At 45.6% G+C, this 20,338-nt stretch overlaps 1 protein-coding gene and 1 non-coding gene across 10 annotated transcripts in view; one reads left to right on the top strand and one right to left on the bottom strand.

Moving 5' to 3' along the window:
• The window catches only part of SLC39A11 (solute carrier family 39 member 11), a 414,544-nt gene that overhangs the window by 143,985 nt on the left and 250,221 nt on the right, over positions 1-20,338 (bottom strand). The gene's annotated exons all lie outside the window — the stretch shown is intronic.
• Positions 14,016-14,122, top strand: LOC117309828 (U6 spliceosomal RNA). Its single transcript, XR_004524119.1, has one exon. It is a non-coding gene; the product is annotated as a U6 spliceosomal RNA (small nuclear RNA).

Genomic DNA, 20,338 nt, shown 5'->3' with positions numbered 1-20,338 from the left:
AGATTTTGACTCTTCAATATTTTGCCTTAAATGCTGTCTTTAGAACCCCGTGGGCACTTGAAACGTGCCTCAACTGTCAGGAACAGGGCAGCTGGGGGTGCAGTAGAGTGTGATATAATGCAGTCTATCGTTGGTCAAGAGACAGAGGAAAGAGGGAAGAAAAAACGATGCTCACGCCTTTCCTGGGAGAAATTCCTTACAAGGTCACCCACCCAGGAGTGTCCCTAGATCCTCCGGAACCCCTTGGAAAGACCGACATCTAGGCTGCAAATGTAAAGTCCTGGCATAGAACCAATGGCAGGACATTCATTTAAATGTCATCAATTTAATAAGTTTAGTGGGTTGAACTAGTCAAGGCAGGGCTGGTCAGCCATTTAATCCATCTCTCCTTTGGGCAAGTACCCCCAATACAACTCTCCTTCCAATAACCTCATTTCTGATTCTAAAGATATAAATGCATATTTAAGCAAACTTGGAAAACCTCAAAGTATACAGAAGAAAACTGAAATCCCATCAGCTAAAACAAAAAATTGAGAGTTTGGTGTATCTCCTTGCAAGTTTTCTCAGGTGGTTTTACGTAACTGAGATGATCACATTATACAACTGCTGACTATTTTTACTCCCACTAAACGTAACACAAACGTTTCCGCCATACGATTAAAAACCCTTGTAAGCATTTCAAGCAGCACAAAGTACTATTTACATTCTCACACCATTGAGCATTTAGGCTGTTTCCAAGTTTTCTTCCCTATAAATATCACTGCAACATCTTTAACCTATATAAACAATCAGAGATCTGAACAAAGTTCCCAGAAGCTGAAATGCTGATCAGAGGGCCTGGATGTATTTGTCTAATTAATTTCCAGAAAGGCCACGCCATTTATAGTCCCCTGGGCAGAGTTTGCAAGTTCTCATCATGCCATTTTTTAGTCAGCTTGGGTATTTCTCATTTAAAAATAAGTGTATTTATTTATGGGAGAAATGACATTTCCCTTCCTTTGTATTTCTCTGACTACAAGTGAAATTGAACATTTTTCATAGTTCCAGGCATATTACTTTCCTCTTTTGTGAAAGGTCCTCTGTCCAAACAAGGCCTCTTTAAGGAATGAGAATATGATTCGCTTTCTCCTTACAGATACGAGTAACTTTCCTGTGATCCACTTATGTGTGTCAGTGAGTAATGAGATGGAGCTGGGAGCAGCAGGTATTATTACACATCAGACGGATGAAACCACCTGGTCACACTGGAATTTCAGCCTCCATTTGCTAAACTCCTTTTTGACATTTCTCAAGACGGCAAAGTGCCCTTAAAACAAAAAAGTGTTGGACAAAACTCTAATTCAAAAACATACATGCACCCCTATGTTCACAGCAGCACTAGTCACAATAGCCAAGGCATGGGAACAACCTAAGTATCCATCTACAGATGAATGGATAAAGAAGATGTGGTATATATATATATATATATATATATATATATATATATATATATATATAATGGAATACTATACAGCCCTAAAAAAGAATGAAATCATGCCATTTGCGTCAACATGGATGGACCTAGAGATTATCATACTAAGTGAAGTAAGCCAGACAAAGACAAATACCATATGATATCACATATATATGGAATCTAAAATGTGACACAAATGAACTTACTTATGAAACAGAAACAAACTCACATACATAGAGAACAGACTTGTGGCTGCCAAGGCGGGGTTAGGGGAGGGGAGGGATGGATTGGGAGTTTGGGATTAGCAGATACAAACTATTATCTAGAGGATGGATGAACAAAAAGGTCCTACTGTAGAGCACAGGGAACTGTATTCAATATCCTGTGATAAACCATAATAGAAAAGAATATGATAAATAATATATATATGTGTGTGTGTATAATTGAATCACTTTGCTGTACAGCATACATTAACACAACATTGTAAATCAGCTATACATCAATAAAATAAAATTTTTTTCAAAAGTGTTATCTGCTTGATTTATACCGCTACCTGGTATGGCCCCAAAAGCTAATTTTCTCTCCCAATATTCAAACACAACTGTTTTCTTTTTTTAAAATTTTTTTGGCAGACAGTGTACTTTTATTTTTTAATTTATTTTCTGAAGTATAGTTGATATAATAGTTTGCATCTGCTAATCCCAAACTCCCAATCCATCCTGCCCACCCACCTCCCGCTCCCCCCTGGCAACCACAAGTCTGTTCTCTATGTCTGTGAGTCTGTTCCTGTTTCGTAGATAGGTTCATTTGTGTCATATGAAACACCACTCTTTTCAAAAGCAGAGGATATTTGAGAGCTCCTCTTGCTTCCCTAGCCTTCTGTCCCCCCACACCCCTGGGATTCTTGTACGCAGCACAGCAGTTTTGCAAACAGTACATATAGGCAGACCTCAGAGATACCATGGGTTCAGTTCGGGACCACCCGAATGAAGCCAATAACGCAATAAAGCGAGTCCCACGAACTTCTTGGTTTCCCAGTGCATATAAAAGTTATGTTTACACTATGATGAAGTCTATCAATGTGCAACAGCATCATGTCTTAAAAATATCTTAAAAATACTTTATTGCTAAAAAAATGCTGACCATCATCTGAGCCTTCAGTGAGTTGTAGCAGTAACATCAAAGATCACCAATGACAGATCACCATAACAAACAGAATAATAATGAAAAAGTTTGAAATAGTGTGAGAATTACCAAAATGTGACACAGAGACACAAAGTGAGTAAATGCTGCCGGAAAATGGCGCTGATAAAACTTGTTCGAGGGACTTCCCTGGTGGCGCAGTTGTTAAGAATCTGCCTGCCAATGCAGGGGGACACATGTTCGAGCCCTGGTCTGGGAAGATCCCACATGCCGCGGAGCAACTAAGCCCATGCACCACAACTACTGAGCCTGTGCTCCACAACTACTGAGCCCGTGCTCCACAACTACTGAAGCCCACGCGCTCTAGGGTCCATGCTCCACAACAAGAGAAGCCACTGCAATGAGAAGGCTACACACCGCAACAAAGAGTGGCCCCCACTCTTTGTTGGGTCTTCGTTGCTGCACACGGGCTTTCTCTAGTTGTGGCAAGCAGGGGCTATTCTTCGTTGCGGTGCATGGGCTTCTCATTGCGGTGGCTTCTCTTGCTGCGGAGCACGGGCTCTAAGTGCATGGGCTTCAGTAGTTGTGGCTCGCAGGCTCTAGAGCGCAGGCTCAGGAGTTGTGGCGCACGGGCTTAGTTGCTCTGAGGCATGTGGGATCTTCCCAGACCAGGGCTCAAACCCGTGTCCCCTGCATTGGCAGGCGGATTCTTAACCACTGCGCCACCAGGGAAGTCCCAACTGAAGTATTTACTTTGCTTAGTTACTAACCTTTAGGCAGAGACGCAACTGGAGTTTAAGAAACATAATGAAAACCTTATTTACAATCTTTATAACTATAATAGATTTCTCCATTTATCATTCTAATAATCTCAATCCACAAGATTGTCAGAGGGTGAAATGCTGTCTGTGTAAGAAGGCTGATTAGATTCCCTTGTCTTTTCAGTCAGTACATATTTTCCAGGCCCTGAAAGTCATCCATGCCTTAGCTTTGATGCTTATGAATAAGCAATTGCTTTGCTACAACAGAGAAACAAGTAGGTCTGTGTAATTGGTAAAAAATTAAATGTATGCCAGAAGAAGAAATGGGTTCACTATTAGCTAAAGATTTCTCATCCATTAAGCAAACCACCCACTAAAACGTTGTTTGTTCCAAATAGCTAAGATAATAATTTCTACTCTCGGTCAACGGAACCAAGATTTCCCATAAGATTAAAACGTCCACCTACCAGGTCAGCTCTTCTACCGCCTTATCAACGTGAGCTCATTCCTGATGAATTAACTGCTCTCCAAAAATAAATCCCACGTGGACTCCAGCACTGCCTCTAATTCTCCTTAGCTTAGCCTACACATTGTGTTCAGTGCAGACACCCTGGTGGGCAAGACACCTCCATAACTACTGAGGGATCCACCAGCAGAAGACGTTTGCTTCAAAAGAGTTCCAGCCCCCTCATTAGAGAAAGGGCATTCTGGAGAATTGAAGACTGCTTAGAAGAGCTTTACAGAGGACTCTCAACCTCTCCGGGAAAGATCGGGGCTCCTCACTTGACTTATACGGTTGTAAATTACCAGGTCGAGGAGGTGTCGTCCAAGAGGACAGCACCTATTTCAGGCTTGTGTCCAACTGCTAACATGAACTTCATAGTCATTTGGGTCACTTTCACCTTGGACATAAGGCCACTCTGCCATCTCCTCTAATTCTGAGGATAAACATTCATAGCCAAGACCACTGTATCTCCAAGTGTGGAAGGAAGACATCCATTGCTGTGCATGGTGGAGGCTCTTAAAAGATGACTCCTGAACCACCCCCACCCCCACCCCGGTAGCTCCTGAATTAGAACCTATGGGAGAAGGGCCCAGGAATCTGCATTGTACAAGCCATATGTCCCTTCACGCTCACCCCAACATATTTCTGATACAGACTACACTCTAAAAATGAATGTTTTAGACTGCCCAACTACAAATGAGTCAAGGGATTACCTCTGTACTTAAATTTACTTTAGTCCAGGGACTTCCCTGGTGGCGCAGGGGATAAGACTCTGCACTCCCACTGAAGGGGGCCCAGGTTCGATCCCTGGTCAGGGAACTAGATCCCACATGAATGCTGCAACCAGGAGTTCGCATGCCACAACTAAGGAGCCCACGTGCTGCAACTAAGGAGCCCGCCTTCCCCAACTAAGACTGGGTGCAGCCAAATAAATAAATAAATACTTTTAAAAATGTACTTTAGTCCAAATACTGCTGCCTAATTTGGTGTCTCAAAGTACGAGACAGAGATATATCTGACCCTTAGTCATAGCTGGGCACCTAAAGATTCATATGACATTTTTCCAAACACGCAGTGGGAAAGGTAAAGGAATTTAAGACTAGAAGATGAGAAGTAGTTGAACTATCTTGATACGAACCATCATTTCCTTACATAAAATAAAAATCCTTTTCTTTTTTTTTCAAGAGGATATGGGTCATCGTAAGGAAATTCAATCACCAGCAGAAGAACTGAGAGAAAAATAAATTCCTTCAAACCAAGACACTCTCTCACCTTGCCTAAGTCGATATAGGGTCTATAGACAGGGACTATATAGGGTCTAAATCAATATAATCCCTCTGTCTATTTATATATATAGCGTTTCCTCTTTTATCCTAGAAGTTGGTCACCAGGAATCAAAACATGACAGGATAGATGAAAACTCTTAGCTTCTATAATCAAGAGAGTATCCACACTGCCAATATTAACAAGCAGCATGACATTCTGCAAACCACAATGGGAAACAAAATCTTTCTTTTGTCAAAGGCCGCAAAACTGAAAGGAAAACATGGTGCTTCTAAATAGGTTTACGTGAGACTAAAATTCCATAAATATTTCTTGGTTTATGGATTTTCTTTGCTTTTCGGGATACAAACAGTTGATGCTGGATCACAGGATAATCGCTGGAGATAACAACAAAAAAGAAGAAGATGAGCACAGGCCTGACGATTTAGGGTTTGCTTTTTGTCTTCGCTACAAGAAGGTCAGAGAGCTGGGGCTTGACCCGGACGCAGAGGAGACTGAAAGTCCACGTCTGGCTTCAGTAGGAAGTGTTTCTTGGTCACAGTCCCCAATGCTGGGGAACAGAACCCAACTCATTCATCGGAAGTGTCCCAAGGGAGGGGCTCGTGGAACCAACCCAGGAAGGCCACAGAACCCACCCTGGAACACAGACAGGGCCAAGGGAGACCAGGACTTCCTGCTCCACCCACAAAATGCCCCCACGTCGCCCTCAGGGTGGCACCCTTATCCCCAATGTCCCAAAATGCTGGCCACTCCTGCTGTAACACTGCCCCCTTTGCCGTCAGGTCCATCTAACTGGCCAAGCCAAGGTCACCTCCAGCTGCCAGACAGGCTGGAAGTCCAGCTTCTATCCTGAAAGGCAGGCTCTGTCTTTCACCAAGACTTGCGAGATGGGGCAGAAGGGAGAGTCCCAAACATGCTCAAGGGGTTCAGGGCCCAAGCAGCTAGGGGAGAGAGGGGTGGAGATAGGGAGGGAGATATTCGCGTCCTCAGACATCTAAGTCTGCAACGTCTTATTCTACATTAAAGTTGCACCATATTTTTCTCACTCTTTAGAAAGACACAACGAAATGAACGGAATCCACGGTAGACAATTCTCACACCAACTCTATCTCCAGTGCTCTACACGTAACCCTAGGAAAGTCCCAACCGCTCAAGATTTTTGCTTCTTCCAAGTGTAACTGAGCTGAATTAGACAGACTCCAGGGCCCCTTCTAGCACGAACCTTCTATGCTTCTGGAGACAGCCTCTGACACAGCTGGCCTAAATGACCACTCATCCCTGGTGAGTAGGAGAGAGCGGCTGTTTCCAGTGCCAGAGTTTCTAGAACTCTGTTCTAGCCCAAGAAATTCCCCCAGATGAGTTTCACAGACAGCACATTCCAACCGTTCATAACATAAGGACGTGCTCTAAAGGAGCAGCAAGTTCATTGGCCCCCGGGGAATCAACCTCTTTTGCGCCCTCAAGTAAAAGCACTATTTTCCCTTAAAATGTATTAAAATATCTTCTGACAAATTCCCACCCATTACAGGAAATATACAAAATACTGATGAGCACAAAGAAAGACAGAAAACGACTCACCACCCAGAAGTGACCACCTTTTAAAAATCCTAACAATCTTTTCTATATTTATACTGTGTGTGGATAAATGCAAACACACACACACATCTTTTAACTGAATCATACTATTTTGAAACATGACTTTACACAACAATAAATCGTAAATACATTCCATATCATAATACATTCTCCCGAATCAGAGGTTCTCAACCAGATTCCTGTCAGCTGCTAGAGGTCGAGATGCGCACGATGCAGAATTTCCAGTAGCCGAACAGAGAGCTAAGAATACACACTCAGGGGCTTCCCTGGTGGCGCAGTGGTTGGGAGTTCACCTGCCGATGCAGGGGACACGGGTTCGTGCCCCGGTCCGGGAAGATCCCACGTGCCACGGAGCGGCTGGGCCCGTGAGCCATGGCCGCTGAGCCTGCGCATCCGGAGCCTGTGCTCCGCAACGGGAGAGGCCACAACAGTGAGAGGCCCGCGTACCGCAAAAAAAAAAAAAAAAAAAAAATACATACTCAAACATATATACAATGGAACATTACTCAGCCATAAAAAAGAACGAAATAATGCCATTTGCAGCAACATAGATAGACCTAGACATTGTCATACTGAGTGAATTAAGTCAGACAGAGAAAGACAAATATCATATGATATCACTTATATGTGGAATCTAAAAAAAAAAATTGTACAAATGAACTTATCTACAAAACAGAGTCACAGATGTAGAAAACAAACTTAGGTTAACAAGGGGGAAAGAGGGGAATAGGGATAAATTGGGAGATTGGGATTGACACATACACACTACTGTATATAAAAGAGGTAACTAATAAGGACCTACTGGATAGCACAGGGAACTCTACTCAATACTCTGTAATGGCCTATATGGGAAAAGAATCTAAAAAAGAACGTATATATGTATATGTATAACTGAATCACTTTGCTGTACAGCTGAAACTAACACAACATTGTAAATCAACTATACTCCAATATAAAGCAAAATTAAATTTTAAAAAAAAGAATACATACTCAAGATTCCTTTTCCTGTCAGAAGAAAAGATGTGCTTACTGTCCAAATCATTTTAAAGTCAAGCACAACCAATGAACCTCCAGGCCTCCAGTGAGGTCTGGTGTTTAGAATCATGAAAGGTGGCTGGACAGGAATGAGGAATCGCCAGTTTAAAATTGGCCAAATGTTGGTGGAACTTAAAAGGGCCAATGTTTCTTGTTCTGAGACTTCTGTGATGTAAATGTTATCTTTAGGATTGGTTTCTGAGCCCTTCCTTCTTAGGCTCGATTTAAATGGTATATGAAAAAGAACGTGTGTCTAAGCAGGGGTGCTTTCTGCAGCCTACGTTTCCATCATATTGAACATTTTTCCCGTTCATCATTTATGTGTTGTCTGTTTGCAAGGCCACCGCCTCGTGTCTGGGCCTGAGCTTTGCTCACGGTTACATCTACGGCGCCCAGCACGGTGTCTGGCACAGAGGAGGTTACTTAAATATTTCACATACTAACCCTATTAGAGGTGTTATATCCTAACTACCCACTCACAGAAGGCACTACTTCAACCTAATCCTCCCCAGGAGACAAAGGGGGGGGGGAAGGAGGGGAGAGCAGTTCCATGAATAGTAAATGCCCACCTGAAAAGCGGGATAATCAAACTTATAACCTTATATAATCACCAACCCCCCGGCCCCGTGACACACAGCAGCCCAAGATGAGCTGATTCTTGCTTCATGACCCCCCTGCTCCCCGATTCAGGATCAACTATCACTGACCGAGTGTTTGTTGTATACCCTGCAAGGCCCCGGATGTTCAGTGACCTGGAGAACTTTGTATCTTCTTTAATCCTAGAAGCAGCTCTAGGAGGTATGAACCCATCTTACAGGTGAGGAATGGGTTAGCTCTGGGCCCTACCCAACATCCTTCCTTCCGAGTAGCTGCCCGGCCACTATCCCCAGCTCCACCCCCTTCCTGTAACTGACAGCCTACAGTGTGCGTGCATGTGCGTGCGGGTGCGTGTGTGCGTGTGTGTGTGATGCTTCTTCCCTATCCTCTTGGTCCAGGAGGAGGAATTTTCCCTAAATACTCTTGGCCTTTTGTCCCGCCCTTCACACCTCCTGTGGGGAAGAAGTGAGTTTCCTGAGAGATGAATCTGGGGGGACGGACATAAATGGTTCAGCCCCCTCCCTCTTCCCTTGAGTGCCAGGGTGCCCACAGGTAACATGTCTCTGGTCTAATCCCCCATGTGGCAAGTCTTAAGGCGGGGCGGCGGGGGGGGGGGCGGGGCCCAGGGCCCACGTGGCTCCACAGATGTGTCTGTGATTGGCGGCTAAGTCCGCCTAATTCTGCATTCACCGTCATGAATCCCATTGTTGCTGCATACAAAACCATTGCCTCTAACCTAACCTTCATTGGTAATGACAGTGAAATTATTTCCATCTGCCTCCTCTGCTTCTTACTGTTGATTCAGAATTCAGACAGGGAAGACCCAATACCCAGCCCTAAACCTGCTCTAGCGTCCAGTCCACAGCGGTCAGCACGTGGATGGACTTATGATTCAAGCCAGCCCATCAAAGTCCCTGGTCTACACATAATGCCCATGGACCCTGCCCCATGGACTCGAGCCTGTCCACGCCAGCAAAGACAAGGGAAATACATCGGGTGGAGAAGTCACCTCAGAGGTGCCATGTCCCGTTCCAGGCCTGCTGCCTATTCGTGAAGCTCCCCCTTTTCCCATGAGCTCCCAGTACTACCCTCCCCACCAGGGAGCCAATAAAAATCCCTCTGGCTCCACCTGGTCTAACTGATCCCCGTCCTCAGCAGCCAAGAGAGGTCGGACTGAAGCAAGAAAACCTGGCTCAGACGGAGTGATCCTGCTAGGGATGACGACTCCTCAGCCACAAAGCAGCAGGGACCGGGGTGCAGACCCAGATCTCCCGACTGCCGGTGCGGGGCCGTTTCCACCAACCACACCACCTCAATCTCTTTCCCCTTCAGCCTCGCCACCACTGCTTCTAAAACCCCAAATCCCCTCGACCCACTAATTCTCTGAAGCATTTGGGGCATGAACGTTTCCTTCCACCACGCAGACCCCCCAGGACGCACGTCACTGCCTTGCCCCCTGTAGCTTCGGCCCTCGCCGTGCTGAACAAACTAGACGTCTGAGGGCAAAGAGGGCTTGAACTTGGCCTCCAGGCCCATCTTCTTACCCAAGGCAAATCCCCAGTTCCTTGCACCGGTCTCCCGGCCTGAGCTCTGGCCGGATTAACCACTCTGCCCTCAAAAGCAGCCAATCTTCTTGATCAGGCCAGTCACGTGTCAAGCCCGTGCCAAAGGCCATCCAGAGAAGACCGGGTGCAGAAACGGAGGAGCCCAGAGGCACCTATGAGAGAGGCAGTGAGGGCAGGTGGGCGCGCGTCTCCTCCTCCGCCTTCCTCTTCTCTTCCAGAAAGCAAGCCCTGCGTCACCAAGATGGAAAGCTTCCAGACACTGGTCGGATTCAAGAAAATCACATAAAGAATAACAAGGGATTATGTGGGGATGGGGCAGGGAACTGGAGCTTACTAACCAGGAAGAAATTCCAGAAGATGATGGACAAAGCGGGGGTAAATGGCATCGACAAGGATCAGCAGACAAAGGCCCTTTCCTGGGGGACAGGACGAGGGCGTCACAGAGTATATTCTGCCACAGAGAACCTGCACGGGGCACAAGCACCTGTATTCTTTTTTTTTTTTTTTGCGGTACGCGGGCCTCTCACTGTCGTGGCCTCTCCCGTTGCGGAGCACAGGCTCTGGACGCGCAGGCTCAGCGGCCATGGCTCACGGGCGCAGCCGCTCCGCGGCATGTGGGATCTTCCCGGACCAGGGCACGAACCCGCGTCCCCTGCATCGGCAGGCGGACTCCCAACCACTGCGCCACCAGAGAAGCCCAACACCTGAATTCTTTCAGGTGAGAAGAACCCCTATGTTAGCGTAACCTACAAAGCTAGAAAGGTGAAGCCCCACCAAGGCCCTGTTGGATATTCTTGGCTTAGGTGGGCTCATTTCCAATCCGCACGGGTTTACGGCTTATAAATAAGGAGCCGCTAGCACATCACTGAGATGCAAATAATTTACAATTATGTAAATGCAGCTAAACATCTGTCTCTGAAGGTCTGTTTTCCTAATCAGCTAAATATCTCCCCAGCAATACTTCCGTACTATTAATCTGTTCAAAAGACATTTCGGACAGAGGGCAGAGGTAAACCTGGGCACAGCTACCCACGCTATTAAGCAAAACAAACAAAAAAACAAAAAACGACTCTCCAAGAACGGGGTCCCATCTAGTAAAGAAAAACCGCCCTCCCAACCTGGGTGTTCTCCGTGGAAAAGAACACAAGTCAGCTCGTATGACGGCAAACTCGTGTTTGACTTGTGGGTGGGGGGTGGACCGTGGAAAGAAGAATCTGCTGGTACCGCTAGGGAGGCACAAGGGGAAATTCCGGGCCGACCTGGCATCAGTTTGCCACCACCTCCCCACTCTCCAGATCAGCAACAGTGATTTGGACACAGGAGCCTCCTGTCCCCCCCCCCCCCAGGGTTAAAGGGGAAGAACGCTACCGTGGCTGTGAGCCCCAGACGTTCCCCTTTGCTCACCTTTTCAGCGTATGCATCTCTGTGTCTGTGTGTGTGTGTGTGTGTGTGTGTGAGAGAGAGAGAGAGAGAGAGAGAGAGAGAGAGAGAGGGAGGGAGGGAGAGGGAAGGAGGGAGGGAGGGAGGGAGGGAGAGGGGAGGAGGGAGGGAGGGAGGGAGGGAGGGAGAGGGAAGGAGGGGGGGGGAGAGAGAGAGAGAGAGAGAGAGAGAGAGAGCAGCGAGCACACGTGTGCCCACAGCCAGATTATGATCAGTTTATTTGCTTTGAGGTGGTCTAGCAGTTTCTCCTCTTCCTCTTGGGGGAATGTCAATCAAAGCAAAGAACGGTGGGCGGGCCCAGCCTGAGTCGCTGGCGGGCTGGCTGAAGGCGCCGGTCCTCCAGGAGACACACACCAGGGAAACAAGACAAGGGGAAAGCCCACAGCAGGCTCTCTGGCACTTCCCCCTTTTCTCACCTCTCCAGGCTTCTCTCCTTTCCTTCTTCTCCAAGGTAATCACACAGAGGACTCTGTCACCGGGTATGAAGGGTGCGGGAAGAGCGGTTCTGGGGGAGCAGATGAGACTCTGGGTTCACTCCCTTTCCAGGAGACGCTTCCCCGGACGCCCAAGTTCACATCCCAGTCCTACCACTTCCTGGTTATGCATCTTTAGGAATGTCACTTGGGACCCTTGGATCTCAGTTTCCACGCTTGCCATGTGCGGATGATAATACTGCCCGCCCTGAAGGACAGGTGAGGGGAGATGGGGGCGGGGGGTCCCCTGGTGGGCACACATCAAATACAACACGAACCCCATCTCAGCAGTTCCCACCATGAACTTGTGTTACATTTATAAAAATATAAAAGAAAGGCTAACGGCGTGTCTAGTACACCTAGTCCATTCTTCACTTAAATCCCCCAAATCAGGAGGTTCGTAGTGAAGGAGAAAAAATTAGATCACGGATTGAATGCAGAATTTTCAAGTGCCGCCCAATCCCAACTCTCCACGCCTGCACAGCAGAAACGTGCCTTGGCTGTTAATGTGAACATTTCAAAATTCCACAATCACATTGACATTTTCAACTTTCAGAAAGGATCACCTGCTGCTAAAGATAATAGGGACTTTGCATGAATAAAAGGAGAGGGCTAGTGCCCTTCAAGATCACTGTCAATTTTGCTTTGGAGTACAAAGTAACTTGTTTTTCCCTTCCTTTTCTTTCATTAAAAAAAAAAAAAGATTTACTGATCTAATGTAGTTTACTGAGGTTAACAGTAATACCAGTTTGCACTTCCTAAAAAATGTTACAACCAAGGAGATGGGAGCATTTGGAATCCCTGAAGCATGCTGGTTGGTTGGTTACTTATCCAGATATACATAGACAGACAGACAGATACAGGCAGATGGATAGACAGGCAGATCTACATACATAAGTACATACGTGATCTGTGTAATATATAGAAATAATATTCCGATGAGCAATTATATTTCCATTGAGCAATTATATTTCCATTTTCAGATTTAATTTTTTTAATTATACATATATGTATAACGATTTTATACACACACACACACACACACACACACACACACATATAATTTTAGAACTCCACCTTGGAAACTGAAACTTAATGGCTTAATGAGAGCATCAGACAGCTAATTGCTGGGAGGAATAAGCACCACTCTTTACTCTCTGGATTTGACCATAAAGACAGTTAATAAGGAAAATGGCTGGGAGGAAAATTGGTTTCTAAAAACTAATCAAGCCAACAGACTGCAGCTCCCAGCAAGGGAAACACGTCTCTTTCTCTACCATTTTCGGTTAAGGTTTGGGGGTCTTCAAAGGGTGGGCTGTCTTTGTGTCACAAATCCAGCGGGCACTCTGCGTAAATGGCCCCCTGCCTCGGAGGGGGCTCTACGTGGAACCCTTCCCATGTGCGAGGAGGCTGAATCCCTGAGCCTTCTGCTTTCTGAGGCTGTTGGGAGCCAACAGAGCAAAGAAAGAAACTGGTTCTGAGACGGCAGGAATAAGAGGAATTAGGAATCCAATGGAGTGGGGCTGACCAGTGACAACAGCATGGGGATGAAGGAGGCCACACTCACGCTCAGAGGTGGACCCCGCCTGGCAAAACGAGACGATTTAATGGGGACAGAACGGAAACCTTGCCAGGCTGGGAACACACTTTCTCATGCTGTTCCCACTCAGCGACCACAAGGAACCCATGAAGAATGGCTTGGTTTCTAGTGGGAAACAAATGACACCCACTAGAGGTCCAGAGAAGGGGAAAGACGTGGCTGGGGAGAGCTCTGTATTCCTCCAGCTTCAGCTCAAAGCAGAGATGCCTTCCTGAAAATGAAGGCCGCAGAAGGACAGACTCTCCAAGGGATGTTCAGATTATTACTGACCATTAATGCAAAAGAGGACCACAGGGCTGCAGGACAGAGCATCAGTCATCCTCAAGCCACACTGTGGCGCTTACTACTCAGAGAGGGTGGGGAGGCCAAGATGTGTATGGTAGGAGCTGTCTGTGACCAGCTGGATGGCAGAAGACCCTAACAGAACCCAGGCCAGGTTTACAGTCTCTCACGGTGGCTCTCAAACTTGAGCGTGCAAAAGTGAATGAATGAAGGAACAAATGAATAAACAAAAAACAACGGAAGATCACCATTTAGGAAGCCTGAGCAAAGTGCAGGTTCTTGTGTTCATTTCAACAGCACACATGCCAGAGTTAGAAAGATACAGAGGAGACTAGCATGGCCCCGGAGCAAGGATGACACCCACACTGGTGAAGCATTCCATATTTTTCTTTTTCCCTTCATTTTTTTAAAATTTATTTATTTATTTAATTTATTTTTGGCTGCGCTGGGTCTTTGTTGCTGTGCGCGGGGCTTTCTCTAGCTGCGGCGAGAGGAGGCTACTCTTTGTTGCGGCGCGCAGGCTTCTCATTGTGGTGGCTTCTCGTTGTGGAGCACGGGCTCTAGGCGTGCGGGCTCCAGTAGTTGTGGCTCACAGGCTCAGTAGTTGTGGCTCGCGGGCTCAGTAGTTGTGGCTCGCAGGCTTCAGTAGTTGTGGCTCGCGGGCTCAGTAGTTGTGGCATGCAGGCTTCAGTAGTTGTGGCGCGCAGGCTCTAGAGCGCAGGCTCAGTAGTTGTGGCCACGGGCTTAGTTGCTCCGCGGCATGTGGGATCTTCCCGGACCAGGGATCGAACCCATGTCCCCTGCCTTGGCAGGCAGATTCTTAACCACTGCGCCACCAGGGAAGCCCACATTCCATATTTTTGAAATAGGGAGTTAACAAATTATCAACTGAAAAAAAATGCACAACCTAAAAGCTGAGAATTATGTTTTATTTGGTGGACTTGCTGAGGACTTCAGCCCAGGAGACAGCCTCTCAGATGGCTCTGAGGGAGGCTCCGAAGAGGCAAGCGGGGGAGCCAGGATATACAGGAAATTTTGCAAAAATAAAAAAAAGTCAGAACATCAAAAGAAAAACCTGCCATCTGTATGGGAAGATGGAAGCGTCTGGCTCATTGAAATCATGCCTTTGATGTGCACCTTAACCATCTAGGGCCAGTCTCCTGTTTTTGTCCATCCCAAATCCCCTCAGGGTGCACAGTCCAGGGTGGCTACAGTGGCTGATGGCTTGATGGCCTCAACATCCTTTGTTTCCGGACATGGCAGGTGACATTCTTTGTCCTCAGAATCAAAGGGCATCAAATTTCAGTTAAGCACGATGAGATGCTTCCGTTCTTGAGATCTGTTGTACCACACTGTACCAACAGCCAACAACAATGTGTTGTACACTAAAAAAATTTGTTAAGAGGGTAGATCTCACGTTAAGTGGGCTTACCATAAGAAAATAAAATTTAAAAAGAAATATCACCTAAACAACTCTCGTAACAATTGTACCTTAGAAGAAATTTTTAAGTGCAGATTCTTGGATCTCATGGTAGACCTGGGCAGGGCTCAGGAGTCTGCAGGTATGACAGACACGTTAGAAAACATAACTTAGGGGACAGAGAAGGATCCAGGAAAACGATGGCAACCCATTAGCAATGGACCCCCAAGCTCGCCATGTCCAGCCCTGGTCTCTTGCCAACTGTTCACTGGGCGTCTTCACTTGTGGGCCTCATCATCATTTTGCTCACCTTGCACTGAATGGAACACATCACCTGATGCCCCAAATGTGTTCCCACTCTTGTAATCGCTCTTAGGATAACCAATTCCGTAATCACCTCCACTTACCAAATGAGGAACGTGGGAGCAAGCATCAGTGCAGAAAGCCCAAGGAACCCACACTGTTCCAAGGGGACCCAGGGGAAACCCATGGAGGGATGCTGGGGGAGTGAGTGCGGAGGGGACGGGGCACGGAGGTGTGCTCTGCCTGGGGGATAACGTGCCATGCCTTCGCTCAACGGTCCCTGACTCTGGTCCAAAGCACAAGAACAAGAACAGAACATCCGACCCAGACAGAGCTACCTGGCACTTTTCTTGAAATTATCAGAGTGTAGCATTTACCCACCCTAAACCCCCCTGGCAAGTTCTCCCCTGCCCACCAAAATCTGTCCCCCATTTTTCCGCTGCAGCCCCCAGCCTGCGGAGAAGTCAGGTCTGGGCTCAGCAGAGCTTGTAGGACCGCCAGTGCCAGAGGCAGGTAGCAGGGGTGGACTACACATAGCAGTGTGCCTGCCGCCATGGCAACCCACAGGGATGGGGAAGAAGGTGCTCACCTAACTGAAACCCAGGCAACGTTTTAACTCAAACCCCGAGGAAGTTAGTGCTCCGTTAGATTTTCTCCTGTCCTCTTTCCCCACACCCCGTCTTTTCTTGTCACCAAGTGGCTTTAAACCATCTCCTCCCTCCACCCACCCCTCAAGATCACCTCCGAAGATGAGGCTTTTGATGAACCACTGAGCCCAATCTCCCTCCCACACAGCACACCCAGGCACAGGGCAGCCTGAGAACCCCGCTCTGTCAACTCTCCATCTCAGAGGAAACTCTGTTTGCCCCAAAGATTCTTTGGAACGCCTTGGCTTCCCTATCACCGCCTCACTGCGGGAACCCAGGACAGATATTGTCACATGGTAGTAGGACTGAGAATCACCTGGTGAATTTTAAAGGCAGGATCTTCGGCTCCGTCCCTAGAGAGTTGACTTCGGCAAATCGGGGGCCAAGCATAAGCATCTGTATCTTTTCTTGCAGCACGCTGAGGAGTCTTGATATAAATAGATCAAGATTCACCGGGTGAGAAATGTACACCAACCAATTTGGGGTTTTCCCATAGCTCTGTATTTCACAGGGCGGGCTGAGCTCAGCTAAAGCTGGACATTTAAATGGCCTCTTGCCCATGAAATGAGCCACAGACTGTGAAAGGGTTAACAGGAGACCCCTGCTGCTGCAAGGTGAGTTCCCTAACACATGTTCTGAATATGCTGGATGCACATGGGAAACACCTCCTAGGTTCCTCACCCTCAGGGCATGACTTCTCCAAGCTGCGAGGTGGGACAGGAAAACAAACACGCTCAGAACCCCAAACATTCGCGAAGAACTCAACGCTTATAAAATGAGTCCCTACGCAAAAGTTCCCTCCCAGCCTAACAGTTTAACAGAAGTCCTAACCCACCTCTTACGTCAGTCAGGTCTTCAGGATCGTGGACATTTGTTTATATTTTCATTTCCTTGTCAAATGTATGGAAACGTCAAATCACAAGTCATGAAAAAGATACAAGTTCGTGAAGCTGCAGGAAGTGAGGGTGAAGGATGGCTTGCTGCCTGGCAGAACCTGGGACACAGAGGACCTGGAGAACAACTGAAGACGAGACGTAGCAGAATTTGTTTGCAGATTTAAGTCTCTGCCCAAGATATGTCAGTTTTCAGCAAGATTAAAGATGACGATAAAACCAAAATCTCCCTCCACAAACACCTAGAAATGATGCATGAAATAAACAAATCAAAAGGATTTCAAATACACAGCTGAGCTTGCAACAAAGAAAGGGAATCAGGAAGCATAAGGAGGCTAGAAACCAGAGCCTATACAACAAAACCAGTCCAGAGGCTGCCTAGGGATTAACAAGGTTTCCAAGAATAGGTCCTGGGTGTTACTGTCCACCTGGGGGCCTTGGGCCACATCAAGTAGGAGGTGAAATTCTACAAATGCACGTGTCATAAAATTCTGTCCCTGTGTGGAAGAGTGGGCTAGAGACAAAAGTCCACCCAGCTGCACAGAGGGGCAAAAAAGATGACTACATGTTTCTGCCTGGTCTCTGGAGGAAAAAAGAAATACTTGTAAAATTAAAACCTTGGGCTTATACTTTGAACAGGTCGGACTTCTGAGTTTCTGCTTTCTATATGGGCTAGGAAACCCCAATCTGTACATCACTGTAGAAATTGGTTCTAGGCTAATGTTATTGCAAAGAGGTCTTACATAAACAAATGCAAAACTACTCTGAAGGGTTTCCCACGAGGCGGACACTAGGAATCCTTAAGGAAAAATGCAGCCCACTAGAGAAGGATTGATGGTAAAATGTTACAAAGCCTAGAAGAAAACAACACACTACGAATTGGAGTCAGTGGACACACACAGAGGGAGACACGTGGCCTTTATGTAACAGACATGATTTAAAACATACATGCACCCCAATGTTCACAGTAGCATTATTCATAATAGCCAAGATATGGAAGCAACCTAAGTGTCCATCAACAGATGAATGGATAAAGAAGATATGGTATATATACAATGGAATACTACCCAGCCATAAAAAAGAATGAAATTTTGCCATTTGTAATGACATGGATGGACTTGGAGGGTATTATGCTTACTGAAATAAGCCAGACTGAGAAAGACAAATACTGTATGATATTCCTTGTATATGTAATCTAAAAAGTAAAACAAACTAGTGAAAATAACAAAAAAGACAGACACATGGATACAGAGAACAAACGAGTGTTTGCCAGTGGGGAGAGGGAAGGAGGGAGGGGCACGATAGGAATAGGGGATTAAGAGGTACAAACCATTATGTATAAAACAGATAAGCTACAAGGATATATTGTACAACTCAGGGAACATAGCCAATATTTTATAATAACTGTAAATGGAGTATAACCGTTAAAAACTGTGAATCACTGTTGTACACCTGTAACTTATATAATATTATACAACTGTACCTCAATTATATAAATATAATATATAATATATGCCTAACCTGATTAAAGATATAAGAGAAGAAATTAAAACCATAAGAAAAGAAGCACATGTAACAAAGAAAAAGCAGACATCTTAACAAGAACCCACTAGGACAATTAAAAAATAAAAAACTATAGTCATTTCACTGAAAAACTCAACAGACAAGTTAAATTGTAAACTAGGATCAACTCAGGGACTTATCAATGGACTAGAAAATAGATCTAAAGCACAGAAAAGTAAAGGGATGGACAACGTTAAGAAATGCTTAAGACACATGGGAGATAAATAAGAACACAGGATATACATCTAAGTTATAATAACTGTTGCAGGAGAAGAAAATAAAGAATATGAGGGAGAGGCAAACTTGAAGAGATAATTACTAAAAAACTTTCCCAGAATAATATAATAATAAAACGAGCATTCAGACTAAAAGAGCAGTCCAAGTCTTAAGCAAAACAAACACACACGTGCGCGCGCACGCACACACACACAAAGCTACGTCATACTGAAAATAAAAAACACCAAAACAAGTGAAAAACGTATAAGCAACCAGAAAACTGAAATAAGGCTGCTGTCGTATGGATTTTTATGATGCCTGCAGAGAATATACAACCTATAACACAGTTCTTTAGTTTGATGGAAGCAGTCTAAATGGAATAATACTGTCAAAATGCTAAAGGAAATAAACATTTCTGTCAACCTAGAAATTTAAGCAACTCAGTTTTTCTTTCAAAGGTCAGACCAAAATAAAGATATTTTTAGATGAGACTAAGATTTTTCCCTTCATGGATCCTAAGTGAAGAAATATTAAAGGAAAAATAAAAGAGAATCCAGGAAGGAGTGCAATGCAAGAAGCAATAGTGGAGAAATTAGCAAAATGTTGGAAAATAGATTATTAAAAAAACAATAATGCTAATTGGTAAAAGCTGAATTTCATCAAAATAAAAGACTTCTGCTTCACTAAACACAGTATCAAGAAGGAGAAGACAAACCACAGACTAGGAGAAAAATCTTTGCATAAGGAACTGTTATCCAGAATATACCAGGATCTATTAAAACTCAACACATAGAAGACGAACAACCCAGTTCAAACAAGGGCCAGAGACCTTAAAAGATTCCTCGCAAAAGAAAATATACAAATGGAAAATAAGCATATGACAAGATGTTCCACGTGATATGTCATCAGGAAAATGCAAATTAAAACAAAAATGGGGGACTTCCCTGGTGGTCCAGTGGTAAAGAATCCTCCTTCCAATGCAGGGGATGTGGGTTCGATCCCCCGTCGGGGAACTAAGATCCCACGTGCCGTGGGGCAACTAAGCCTGCAAGTCACAACTACTGAGCTCATGCGTCTCAACTGGAGAGCCTGTGTACCACACACTACAAAGTCCACGTGCCCTGGAGCCCGGGCACCACAACTAGAGAGAAGCCCGTGCGCTACAACGAAGAGCCCATGCTGCAACAAAAGATCCCGCATGCCTCAACGAAGACCCCGCGTGCCACAACTAAAGACCCGACACAGCCAAAAAAATAAAAGTAGATAATAAAACAAAAATGGGATACTGTTACAAACCTATTAGAACAGCCAAAATCCAGAACACTGACACCACCAAATGCTGTCGAAGATGTGGAGCAACAGGAACGCTCCTTCACTGCTGGTGGGGATGCGAAACGGTACAGCCACTTTGGAAGGCAGTTTGGTGGTTTCTTACTAAGCTAAACATACTTTTACCATATGATCCAGAAATCCTGCTCCCTGGTATTTACTCAACGGAGTTAAGAAACTTGCACACAGATGTTTATAGCGGCTTTATTCATCATTGTCAAAAACTGGAAGCA

This window comes from Tursiops truncatus, chromosome 20, assembly GCF_011762595.2.
Source record: "Tursiops truncatus isolate mTurTru1 chromosome 20, mTurTru1.mat.Y, whole genome shotgun sequence".
Lineage (NCBI taxonomy): Eukaryota > Metazoa > Chordata > Mammalia > Artiodactyla > Delphinidae > Tursiops > Tursiops truncatus.
The sequence above is the reverse complement of the archived record's forward strand: the minus strand, read 5'-3'. Positions and strand labels throughout refer to the sequence as shown.